Source organism: Triturus cristatus, chromosome 5_1 (assembly GCF_964204655.1).
Source record: "Triturus cristatus chromosome 5_1, aTriCri1.1, whole genome shotgun sequence".
NCBI lineage: Eukaryota > Metazoa > Chordata > Amphibia > Caudata > Salamandridae > Triturus > Triturus cristatus.
Genome location: NC_140587.1, coordinates 770,079,950 through 770,092,095, shown reverse-complemented (window position 1 = coordinate 770,092,095; position 12,146 = coordinate 770,079,950). Strand labels below are relative to the sequence as shown.

Below are 12,146 nucleotides of genomic sequence, written 5' to 3'. Positions count from 1 at the left end.
CTTGCTCGTGTCATCAGTCCCTGTATATAGGGGAGTGCAGAATTAGCATTTCACTTTCAAAGGTGAGTATAGATTGGGTGGCTTGTTAGAGGATAGGGGTTGTTGTTCTACTAATGTAAAATGCTTATAATGCCTCTTTGTCTCAACGACAGTGGCCGATATTGCAGCTATGATGCAAAAACGGCCCTGTAACAAAAACGGCCGCCAAGGGGCCCAAAATCGGCCTCCACCCTGGTTGCCCAACGTGGAAATGCCCAGTGCCCACTAACTGTTTGTTAACACTTGTTATAAGCTGAACAATAAAAATATATATTTTTAAAGTTTTGTATAGATTATACATTTTGAACTTTGTGAATCTGTACAGCTTCTAATAAAAAAAAAAAAATAACCTTCATGTGAGATTTTCAGCAAAATAAGTTTGTACAGTACGCCTTTCCCATTTAATTTAGGTTTTCTCTAGCGTTTTCCTGCAAATCCTAAGGCCTCATTTAGAGTTTGGCATGTGAGATACTCTGACGAAAACGTGGCAGGTAACCAATCTACCATCCTCACCAGGAGGAAACTCCAAGTGTGCCAGTGACATGTCTTTTTTATTTCTCAACAACATAAAACTTTGCTGACCAGGCAAATTAAACATGGCACCCACTCAACACAGAGATTTCTGCCTGAATAGTGAAGATCTCTAAAGATGGCAGTTAGTCTTCTACCACGGGAGTGAAGTACATCCCTTCACTGCCCTGGTGGACGAACAGATCAACCACCATGCCTTAATCTTGTAATTAGTTTTCATCCGCTTTACTTTTAAAGTTTTCTACCTTTAAGTTTGCAATCATTGTTAAGTTAAGTAAAAAGATTCCGAAATTTACAGAAACAAAGTCCAACAATTTCACACACCAAGATCAAGAAGGCACAGCTAGCACATGCTGACTGAATGAAGAGATGTCTTTGTAAACAGGCCTATATTTAAGAGTTTTTCTCTATTTTTTAAATGACATTTCCTTCCCTGCGTCATTTATAACTTTGCAAATGAAGGCTTAGGGTCCGATTTATATGTTGGCAGAGTTCCCTCCCCACCAACAAAGTGGTCCATCTGCCCTGTTTATATGTGGGCGGACCATAGTTTGTCTACAGCTGTGACTACTCTGTCACCACCGTAGCCAAACTTCTAAGGCCATTGGAGAATTGGCTGCATGTTGTTCCGCCCAATTAGAATGGAAAGACATATAACAGTTTTTAACTGTCCGTCACCCCCAGGCAAACCCTGAAAAGCAAAAAATGCCCCCCTCGCCATGGGAAATGACTCCCATGCCGATGGGGGGCATTATTTCTTTTATTTTCAAAGAGAAATTCACGCACCAGGATTTTCTTTTTGAAAATAGAAAAAAAAACTGTTTGGTGCAAGGCTTCTTCATGTTGATTGAGCCCTGCACCAAACTGTGAAAAGCATTGACAGGACCGGCCTGACGGCGGTTCATGCCAATGCTTTATAACTGTCCACCAGCTTGGCTGTCATTTATAAATTAGGTGAATCTCATCTCCGTCAGGACGATGAAGTAATTGACTCCGTTGCTCTAGCACCGTTGCCCTAGCACCGTCGCCCTAGCAGAGAAACAGGCCTTGGGCCAAACAGGGGGCAGCACAGACCACAGACTAGCTTGTTGGTGTGAAAAAGGCCGCTTTATTGGAAACAGGTGCACCTTACAAACAACATCCCTTGGCCTGTGCCGTACAAAACTAATTCTCACTAAAGTATAGCCTTCCTATCTTACCCCCCACCCCCTCCCCTAAACAGGTTTCCCCCCCTGCAACAATTATAACACAACTTACAATTCCTAACTTTCCTACACCTACCTAACTAGGTAACTTCTTATGTTCTATCACACTGTAACCATACCTCATTATATCCCCAATGACCTAGGAAAAAACGCCCCCCAAAAGCATAGCACACCACACCAGCACCTGTTCCAGCGACAACCCCGTACAATTTTGTCCCCCCGATGCACCTGCTCCCAAGAAAACAACCCGAAAGCAAGCCGAATAGGCTAAACAACAGAGACAACCAAAAAAAAGAGTGTGCCAACGAAAAAAAACCCTATCCAAAGCAACAAGCCCAGAGAGCCCCTGCAATCGGCTGTCGTATCACGACCACCAAAATGGTGGCTCGCGACATAAGATGGCCGGTTATAAATATCCCCAGCCCAAAACCAGCCCAACCGCAGCCCACCCAGCCCAACGCTAGCCCAAAGGATCCCAACCAGCCCACTGAGTTTCGGCTGCCCCCCGGCCCAAAACCCCCCGGGGGGGGGGGCAAGCCTCCCGCTGGTCGGCTGCCCCCCCAAATCCCCATTGGGCCAAACAGGGGGCAGCACAGACCATAGACTTGCTTGTTGGTGTGAAAAAGGCCGCTTTATTGGAAACAGGTGCACCTTACAAACAACATCCCTTGGCCTGTGCCATACAAAACGAATCCTCACTAAATATAGCCTTCCTATCTTATCCCCCACCCCCTCCCCTGAACATGTTTCCCCCCTGCAACAATTATAACACAACTTACAATTCCTAACTTTCCTACACCTACCTAACTAGGTAACTTCTTATGTTCAATCACACTGTAACCATACCTCATTATATCCCCAATGACCTAGGAAATTACGCCACTCGAAAGTCGGGACTGACGGCTTTCGCCCCCCCCCCCCCCCCCTTAGGCCTCCTGATGCTTCGGATATCTGCACACACCTATGGCCCTGTCCAAAGCCTCTTTCAGCTGTATTATGTATAATTCCATGCCATATCGAGACAGATGAACCCCATCCTCTCTAAAGAAATACACCTCCGCATAGCGCAGCTCTGGGTGTTCCATCCTACCTATCCCATCCCTATCGCAGAAAATCCTCATGTCCCTATTGATCTTCCTGTGCGCCCTATCTATGGCCTCCCGCCGTTCAGCCCCTCTCCAAATTCTCCTTGGGATAAACTCAGACCATGTGATATGGCAACCGGACCACTGTTTCTGAATCTCCAGCAAATCCCGCTTCATTTGCTTCAACAACGCCAGGCCCTTGCATTGCACCAGGTCATTTTCTCCTAAGTGTATGACTAAAACATCGGGACAAACTCCCCCCCCTGACCACCTTGTTCAAAGCCGGAAATAGCTCATGCCACCTCATGCCCCCCTGTCCCTGCCACTGACAGCGAAAAAGCCTAGGATCCAACTCTATATTAAGATTCCTGTTCTTGTCCCATTCGTAATGCTCCGCTCGCTTCACGAAAGAGTGTCCTAGGATGAGGTTGGAAAACGGGCCACGTCCGGCCCCACCACCGCACCTGAAAAGAGACACATGTCAAAAGAAGAGAAAACCACTGCATGCCTCCTCCTCCATCCCGGCACCCTGCAACCTGTCGTATGTCTTGTAACAGTCCGATTTCCACCTCCCCAAGCGCATAAGGTCTTTCCTTCCCCACCCTTGTCTGGCTGCATCCGTCGCCGCACCTATGCGAAAAGAATGCATCTCAAAAAGTCTGGGGTCCTCACCCATGACGTGCAGGGCGTGCTGAAGAACCCACAGCAGCTGGGCTGCTGTCACCCGTCCCCCGTCGACCCGGCGAAAAACCTCCCCCACTGCCACCGTCACCCTGGACGCCAAAAGCTCCCCCCACCCCGCTGGGCACACCGCCCGAACCGCCGAGGGTCCCATGACAACCCATTTCCCCGCTGATCATTCTTTGAGCACTGCAACAGAACCGCCACCTCCCTGGACCGCAATTCCACCTCCCTCCATCGTACCCCTGGCTTTCCCCTCTGCCCCACCAGCTCGGACACCCGAAAGGCCCCAAAATATATCCACGACATGAGGGTGGAAAACAAAGTGGTCTCCTCCTGGTTGCGGCAAACACTGGGCAAGCGCTGTATCAAGCTGACAAGGATACTCGCTGTGATGGGACGACGCTGACGGGCCGTGGCACCCCTTTCTCGCACCCAGCCCTCCAATAAACGTGCGTCCAATGTCCCCGCCGACGGCGCATAGCCCCACCACAATTTCCCCATAAATGCTATGGCAGACAACTTGCCAGCGATCGTCGCTTTCGACATCCCCTTGTCCATTATCGCCAGGATAAACTGCACTACCTGCTCGCTCCTCACTCCTCGATCGTCCTGTTGCCCCGCCCCACTGTCCAAAAATTCCCACCATGCCTGCTCGTATGCCTTCCACGTGGAGACGGCCACCGACCCCCTTACCAGCTGTACGACCCTTTCTCTCCTACCGACCACAGTCCCGCTGGCACTGGCGTCTTGTGTTCGTCCGTCTCCGTGGCTAGCCCATGGAACCTCTGCCACTCTGAACGAGACAAAGCATCTGCAATGTCATTGTCCACCCCTGGCACATGCCGGCCTTGAAACAAGGTATAATGTTCCAAACAGCGCAGCACAAACACCCTCAACAACTTGAGCACCTGTGGGTCCCTAGCTGACTGCCTATTGACAACATGGACCACTGACATGTTTTCCACCTTGAAAATCACTCTTTTGTGTGCTAACTCCCACGCCCACACAGCCACTGCTACCACCAACGGGAACAGTTCCAAGAAAGCGATGCTCCTCCCACCGTCATGCCAGTCTCCGCGCACCATCTCCCCTGCCAATACAAACCAAAACCTCCCACTCCCTCCTCATCCGAGGAGATGGTCACGACCCATTCCCAATCTTCCGGGGGAGCCATCGGGATACCATTAAAGCTCTCTAAGAAAGCCCGCCACATGCGCAGGTCCTCCTTCGTTCCCGCTGACAAACGCATATGATGGTGCGGTAGTGTCCAACCGGACAGGGCCCGACCCAGCACGATCCTGCTTGTGGTAGGATCAAGGAAATTAACAGTAAAAACCAGCCTAACTGGTCATAAAACTGGGCCACAAACTACTAAAAAACCGGCCCAAACACTTTTCTATCAGATCAGCCCATCAGGCGCTGCCTGATTGCCCTATAGGCTAGTCCGACCCTGCCATTGCCATCCACTACCAAAACCGGAAATATGGGTAATGTATGCAACAGAACAGCGAGCAGGGTGAAACAAGAGCTACAGGACACATAATCTCACATCCACAGGGATAGGAACAGTTTGCTATTTTAATGGAAACAATAGTTAGATTAATTGAAAGGACGGTTTGGGAAGAAGGCTTATTTTATGGTAATATTTGTATATCATATGATCTTTTCATTTTAATAAACAATTGGCTAGAGCTCCATGGAACAAAAACAAAAAAAAGAGAACCTTTGAGATTACATATGAGTTCCAACTAAGGGCCCGATTTAATTATAGTTAGATTGGGGCTTTGGGGGGGGGTGGCCGACCAGCGGGAGGCTTGCCCCCCCCCCCGGGGGGTTTTGGGCCGGGGGGCAGCCGGAACTCAGTGGGCTGGTTGGGTTCCTTTGGGCTAGCTTTGGGCTGGCTGGCCTGGGGTTGGGCTGGTTTTGGGCTGGGGATGTTTATAACCGGCCATCTTATGTCGCGAGCCACCATTTTGGTGGTCGTGACATGACAGCCGGTTGCAGGGACTCTCTGGGCTTGTTGCTTTGTCTCTCTGGGCTTGTTGCTTTGTTTGTCGTTGCTTCATGTGGCTTTGTCTTTGTGGTTGTGGTTGGTGTCTCCCTGGCTAGTATCATTGTTGCCTGTCTACGGGGATTGCATTGCGCCTTGCGGGATAGCGGGCGAGTCATTGGTGGCAGCGTGAGTTTCTCACCGGACGCGGTTGTTACAGATATGGCGCGCTTAGAGGATCCGCGGGTGATGGAGGCCATCCGCCTCCTTGAAGACGCGGGCCGCACCGACTTGCCGCGGCCTGAAGCAAATGTGAGGCCACAGAGACGTGCAGCGAGCGGCGTCGCAGCAGCGGTACTCGCCTGCGAGCCACCGCGCACGGGGAAGAGGGTAGCGGCAGGGGAGGCCACCGCATGGTGCCAGCGGCAGCGCCTTTGAAGCGTCGGCGTGGGGGGAGGCGGGGTGGGGCATTTTGGACTCCATCTATTTCTTTCGGCAGGACAGTGTGGCAAGGTGCTCGGGAGAGCAGCATGCGGCTCCAATCCACCGAGGGGATGGGCCGGCTCTGCCTTATGCGGGCGGTCACGCTCCCACAAGGGACCTGGCAGTGGCATCGTATAGGAGGCGGGCGGTAAGTCCCCGCCAGCCCCACCCCGACGGGTCGATGGGGCCACCGGGGAATGGGGCAGAGGTCCGTCAGTTCAGATCGGGACCCAGAAGAGCGGCACACTAAGCGGAGGAGCAAGAGTGTGGATTTAGGAGAGCTGCTACGCGCATGTAGGGAACAGGCTGAGCAGGCTAGAGCTCGCGGAGGGCGGCCTATGGCAGGACCACATGGGTTTAGACACCAACAAGGGTGGCGTGCAACTGGACTATGATGAGGAGAGCGTAGAGGAGGGGGAAATACGGAAGAAAAGGTGGGGGGAGGGTCAAGTTGGGGGGATCGGAGTAATGCTTTTACTAGTCTCTTGCAAGATGCGCACCAGCGGCCCAAAGCAGAGAGAGTGGTGGCCCCCCTGTTCCACTGGTTAGGCGGTGGGATCCGGTGAGGACGCCGACCTTGACGCCAGGTAAGGCCCGGAACGGAGCAGGGAGTGGGTCGGGCGGGGACCCGTGGGTTAAGGTCTCGGTCAGCACGGATGCGGGGGGGATAGGGGGGTGCCTTTGAACAAAGGAACATATGTGCGGAACACAGGGGTGGGGCCGGACGAGGCGGGGTCAGGAGGGGTCGGGTCCTCGGGCACAGACATACCTGGGGGGACTTGCAAGGACGGCAAAGAGGGGAAGGAGAGTCATGATATTCCAGTGCGCAAACTGCCGTACATGGGCATTACGAAACCCTTAGGGGTGCACTTGTCGTTGGCCACCAAGGAGAAGATATGGAAAGGGGAGTATGTGGATATCCTGAAGCTCCTGCACCGCGAACTGACGGTGAAGGAAGGGTCTAAGGAGGAGGAGCAGGAGTTAGCAAAGCGACTGAGAGTGCCATTGAATATAGAGAATTGGTCAGCAGGTTTCTTGATTTTCGCCAGTGTAAACTACGAAAAGTACCCTGATAGGTCAGTCGCCCTTTTTAAATACATGGACGTGGTCCGGAGGGCGCAGGTCACTTATGGGGGTTACGCGTGGGCGCATTATGAGGAGAAGTTTAGAGTGCATTTGGCCTGGGACCCGGAGGCGAAATGGGGGGAAATCGATTCGGATTTGTACCAGCAGACCATGGGAGGGGTGAAGTTTGGCAAAACGATTTACACGGCCAGCGGGCTGCCGCTCGCGCCCCACTCCTTTCCCACCCCTCCAGACCATCTCCACCGGAAGACTCATTGGGGTTCAACCATTTACTGCAAAGGGCGGCGCACTATCACGGGGTAGACTTGCATACCGACCCCGTGGAGGAAGATTTCCTCCTCGACACATTCGACACCACACATAGGTCCACCTCCATATTGCCTATGCTCAAAGGAGTGGTAAAGCATGCACCAGAAGTTTTTAAGGACCCAGTTAGGGCCAGGGTCATTAACCCGCGAATCGAGAAAAAATACAAAGCTGCCCCCACAGATCTCTCCTACGTCAGAGGGCCAGCGCCACTAGATTCTCTAGTGGTATCCACCGCACGTAAAAGGGCAAACGCCCAGGCGTCAGGCGAAGCACCACCACCTGACAAAGAGTCAGAACTACTGGACGCATCAGGAAAGCGTACTGCATCACAAGCAGCCAATATATGGCGTATCGCCAATACTCAATCGCTATTGGCCAGATATGACAGGGCACATTATGACGAGTTAGAAAGCATAATGAACCACCTCCCTGAAAAATATAAAGCTAGGGCCAACGAACTAATTTAGGAGGGTAAAACTATTACTAACACCTCCATACGTTGTGCCCTAGATGCAGCAGACACAGCTTCCAGGGCCATCAATACCAGCGTCCTCCTCCGTCGCCATGCTTGGCTAAGAATATCAGGGTTTAAACCGGAGGTACAAGCCTCCATCCTTAACCATCCCTTTGACCAAGAACACCTATTTGGCCCAAAAGTGGATGAGGCCCTAGAAAAAATGAAAAAGGATACTGATACAGCAAAATCCATGGGAGCCTTGCAGTCACATCCACCTAGACGCTCCTTTCGCCGCTCTTCCTTTCGAAGGACGTCTAGAGGCTATTCCTCAGACACCGCGTCCACTTCATACAAATCCCCTACTCAGCCCACCTTCACAAGGGGTTATCAAAGAGGCGGCTATAGGAGTAACAATAACAAAGGCAGAGGCAAAACAAACACCGCCCGCTCTGCCACACCGCCTACACAATGACTTCCCCCCGCTCCCCTCAGACCATTCCACTCCGGTCAGGGGCCGACTCCAACATTTCCTTCCTGTCTGGGCTACCATCACCTTAGACAAATGGGTAACCCAAATAATTCGGTCAGGCTATTGCCTAGAACTAATATCTACCCCCCCAAACATTCCACCCAGACAACGGCCAATGTCACAAGAACATCTAATACTCCTAAAGCAGGAGGTAATCTCCCTCCTACAGAAACAGGCAATAGAACCCGTTCCTACCAACCAACAAAATATGGGAGTCTACTCCCTATATTTCTTCATACCAAAAAGGGACGAGACTCTTCGACCCATCCTAGATCTCCGGCTCCTAAACACATACATACACTCAGACCATTTTCATATGGTAACGCTTCAGCAGATACTTCCGCTCCACTCCCAAAACGACTTCCTGACCACTTTAGACCTAAAAGACACTTATTTCCACATTCCAGTGCACAAAGCTCACCGGAAGTACCTCAGATTTGTAGTGGACGGACATCACTACCAATTCAAAGTGCTCCCGTTCGGAGTCACAACAGCACCACGGGTATTCACCAAGTGCCTAGCAGTGGTGGCAGCACATTTGCGAAGACAACACATTCACGTCTTCCCATACTTAGACGACTGGCTGATAAAAGCCAGGTCATACAATCAGTGCGTACAACACACGTCCACCACTATTCAGCTACTCCATCAACTGGGCTTCACAGTAAACCACCAGAAGTCCCATCTACAACCATCCCACATAAAACAATACCTCGGTGCCACCATAGACAACTCAAGAGCACTAGCCTACCCCAATCCTGCCAGGATTGCAAGCATTCAGGCTCTACGCACAAAATTCATAGCACAACACTCCCTTCCAGCTCGAGTGTTTATGCAACTAATAGGGATGATGGCCTCTTGCATCTTCATAGTACCTCACGCAAGACTCCAGATGTGTCCTCTCCAAGAGTGCTTAGCGCAACAAGGGAACCAGTCCCAGGGTCAATTAACAGATCTGGTGTTGGTAGACGGTCGCACCCATCGCTCTCTGCAATGGTGGAACACCACAAACCTTTCCAAAGGTCGACCGTTCCTGGACCCGGTTGCTCAAATAGTACTGACAACGGACGCATCGCTCTCCGGCTGGGGAGCTCATCTATTACATCTCATCATACAGGGCAAATGGACACCTCAACAAAAGTTACTCCATATCAACCATCTGGAGTTACTAGCAATCTTCTTAGCCCTAAAATCTTTTCAAACTCAGATTTCAGGCAAGGCAGTCCTGATCCGCACAGACAACATGACAGCCATGTATTATATTCAAAAACAAGGCGGCACACACTCTCCACAGCTCTCCCAACTAGCACAGAGCATATGGAGATGGGCCATACCCCAGATAATCTTTCTCCTAGCTCAGCATGTCCCAGGAGTCCAAAACACAGTGGCAGATCTGCTCAGCAGACAGACAGAACAGATCCACGAGTGGGAGCTTCACCCGCAAGTTCTTCACCCGTACTTTCAAATGTGGGGACATCCACAGATAGACCTCTTCGCCACCCACGAAAACACCAAATGCCCAAGCTTCGCCGCCAGATACCCACATCCATTGTCCAAAGGAAATGCGATATGAATGAACTGGTCAGGCAGATTTGCGTACGCTTTTCCGCCTCTCCCACTCATTCCACTAGTGGTGCGCAAACTACAACAACACTCCCTCACACTAATCCTAGTAGCTCCAACGTGGGCCAGACAACCGTGGTATACCACACTGCTGGAACTATCTGTAGTACCGCACCAAAAACTGCACCTCTCTCCACACATCTTAACCCAGAACCATGGAGAGATCAGACACCCGGACCCAGCTCACTTCAACCTTGCGATCTGGCTCCTAGAAATCCTAAATCTTCCCCCTGACTGTATGAACGTCATCAGAGAAGCTAGAAGACCTACCACTAGGGCGTGCTACGCCGCCAAGTGGAAACGTTTTGTTGTTTATTGTCATAACAACACCATCAATCCACTGGACGTGTCCATTCAACACATCATAGGCTACTTACTCCACCTACAAAGGTGCAATCTAGCCTATACGTCCATTCGACTACACCTCGCAGCTATTGCAGCTTACTTACAAAACAGGCAACATCTATCACTCTTTAGAGTACCTGCCATTAAAGCCTTCATGGAAGGCCTTAAAAGAATAATTCCCCCCAGAGTGCCACCCTCACCTGTGTGGAACTTAAATATCGTTCTCACAAGGCTAATGGGGCCTCTCTTCGAACCTCTACACAAATGCAAACTACAATTCCTAACATGGAAAACCGCTTTTCTTGTAGCCATCACTTCCCTTAAAAGGGTCAGTGAGATACCAGCACTTACCATTCAAGAACCTTTTCTCCAAATTCACCACAACAAGGTTGTTCTCCGTACCAACCCAAAATTCCTCCCTAAAGTCATTTCTCCTTTTCACCTAAACCAAACAGTAGCACTACCAGTATTTTTCTCGCAACCACAGACCGTTGCAGAAAGGGCTCTTCACACACTAGATGTAAAACGAGCCTTACTCTACTACATCCAAAGAAAACAACCTTTCCGTATGACCAAACAACTGTTTGTCTCTTTTTCTCCACCACGCAAAGGCAACCCCATCTCAAAATCAGGGATAGCTAGGTGGATTGTAAAATGCATTCAAATCTGCTACCACAAAGCAAAGCGAACGCTATCCATTCCCCCTAAAGTCCATTCTACACGAAAAATAGGGGCTTCCATGGCATTCTTAGGGAACATCCCATTAGATGATATCTGCAAAGCAGCTACATGGTCAACACCGCACACTTTCACCAAACACTGTTGTGTAGATGTGCAAACTAAGCAAAAGCTAGTGTGGGCCAGGCTATACTCAAAACATTGTTTCAAACCACTGCAACAGATACGGGTGGTCGCCGCTAACGGTGGGTACTGCTATATAATCTATGCACAAGTGTGTAATCTGCAGCTCATATACCTCGAACGTAATATGCTACTTACCAGTATGCATCTGTTCTTGGCATGTAGAGCTGCAGATCTACACACGCCCACCCGCCTCCCCGGCTACCTGTCTCTGTTCCAGTTTATCTTATTTAGATAACACACACATGGGCATCTTCACTGTTATTACTTAGCTCCATCTTTCCCTGCTGGTGAAAAACAATCTGAGGATGGAGCCGAAGCCCATGCGCAAAACGATCCAAAGGAGGAGTCACCGACCTCGTGACTTCCAAAGACTTTCCAAGAGGAAAAACAAACTGCAAGCATCCGGGCCCAACACCAGATGGCGATCTATGCACAAGTGTGTGGATCTGCAGCTCTACATGCCAAGAACAGATGCATACTGGTAAGTAGCATATTCCTTTGGCTAAGTTCTTTTTGGACAAGATTTGCACTATACAAGCTAGCTTCTCCTCGTCTAGCATGGCATGCAAGACCGCTTTAGCTGGCTTTTTGCCTGCTGCACCTCTCAATGGTTTGTCGTCTTTTGAGCCTATTGAGCTGGATTGTTCTCTCAAAATCCTTAAGGCCTTGAAGTCGGGATCTCCATCTGACCCCTGTGCTGCTAGACTTTTGGCTTCTGTTGCAGATATGATTAATCCGGAAGCCAATAAAATCGTCAATATGTCGTTGCAGGAAGGTTCTGTGCCAGCCGCATGGAAATGGGCTCAGATTCTCCCTCTTCTCAAGAAACCATCCCTTGAGCCACTGACACTGGGAAACTATCGCCCTATTTCACTGCTGCCTAGCCTGTCCAAAGTCTGTGAGAAGACTGTCACCA

General features: G+C 50.4%; 1 protein-coding gene across 1 annotated transcript in view; it reads left to right on the top strand.

Moving 5' to 3' along the window:
* The window catches only part of LAMA3 (laminin subunit alpha 3), an 881,606-nt gene that overhangs the window by 331,999 nt on the left and 537,461 nt on the right, over positions 1–12,146 (top strand). The window lies entirely within an intron of this gene.